We start from the raw sequence: 1,508 nt of genomic DNA, 5'->3' as shown, positions 1-1,508 counted from the left end.
CATCTTTTGATCCATGATTTCATTTGTCGGATTATATGACTAACTATGGAGTTGGATTGTACAAAACTAGACTTTTTAATTAAAATTTAAATAATATATTTATAAAAAAGCTTCCCCTGAACACAGAAATCAAGCACCATCGAACAAAAGATAAATAAGAGCTTCCATGCGTTTTCATGCATGCATGGCCTGCCAAACCAACCGAAAAATCATGAAAAAAATCCTGAATTGCTTCGTCAATTGAAAAACTGAACCGCGAGCACTTTCTCCCTCCCCATCGGTACGAAATCATTCGAATGACTCCCATCCCTTTCTCCCCCCTTTTTTTTAATAACGCACAACCTATACACGTATGTTTGCTCGTTTTTTATTTGGTGGACGAGTAAAAAAGACCCCACTGCTCTGCTGAATAAGCACATGCTTCCCACGCAACGCATCCCCTCACCGATTCATATTAATCGACGAAAAAAGTCAGCCTTTCTTTTTTCCCTCCTCTTTTTGGCTCATTGATACACCCATGGCCTTTGCTTCACGTGTAATTGAGTACCGCACTCCTTAGTAATGAGGTGTACGTGTCGTCAATCCATGACAGAATACCTACATCGACTTGATTGTGCATCTGCGATGCAAAGCAGATATCCCTCTTTTATTTCCTTGTGCAGCCAATTCGTGCCTTTGAACTTGAATAACTTTTTTACCTCTTTTTTGGACTACTATTGGTCGGGGGGAGTTGAATCGATTGCTTTGCGATTTAATTGGCTCTCCCGATTGAAATAAATCCCCTCTTTATTTGGTCGATGGGGGATGGAAAAACAAAAACCAAAATTGCGTTTTTTCCCGATTGATTGTGTTGGTAGACAATTCGATCCCAAATAACAATAAAAGAACACACACGCTTTCTATTGCTCCAAAAATAAAAGAGACATCGTGCGTTGGCCGAAATATATTTTATACGTTTGAAAAAAAAGGCCCAACACGTTCGATCAGTCACTGGTGCATGAAAATATTGTAAAAAAATCAACAAATACCTTCTTTTTCCCTTTGAACCAAAATACCGTAAAAAAAAGAAAAAAAAGAAAAAAAACGGAGCCTCCAGCGAAAATATTCGGTTTGATCGACCTACGTCCACATATATATATGCACTGCGACTGTCACCGTCCATTTGCCAATTCACAGGTTCACTGCACAGGTGTACGTTGGGTCTCATCGTACCTTTCCTGCCTCACGTCACTCGACGCACACGTATCCGCATGTGGCAAAAGTATTAAGTGGAGTCGCTCGATTGAAAACCCTCGAGCCTTTTTTCGGGGTCCTACGTCTAGTCGATTGTCGTGATTATTCTCTGGAGTTTCGCGCACTGCATCACGGAAGGGCCATCAGTCGATCGCCTACTTATGTTCATTTGGCAAATAATTGTCGACTGACTCGAGCGAAAATTGTTCTCGAAAGTGTCGTGTCAACGAGGATCTTTCATTTACCTATTTTTTGGGAGAATTTTGAGTGCTTTA

Source organism: Copidosoma floridanum, unplaced genomic scaffold, assembly GCF_036245765.1.
Source record: "Copidosoma floridanum isolate Cflo_tuat_1 unplaced genomic scaffold, Cflo_Japanese_pri ptg000030l, whole genome shotgun sequence".
NCBI classification, from domain to species: Eukaryota; Metazoa; Arthropoda; class Insecta; order Hymenoptera; family Encyrtidae; genus Copidosoma; species Copidosoma floridanum.
This window is presented reverse-complemented; position numbering follows the sequence as displayed.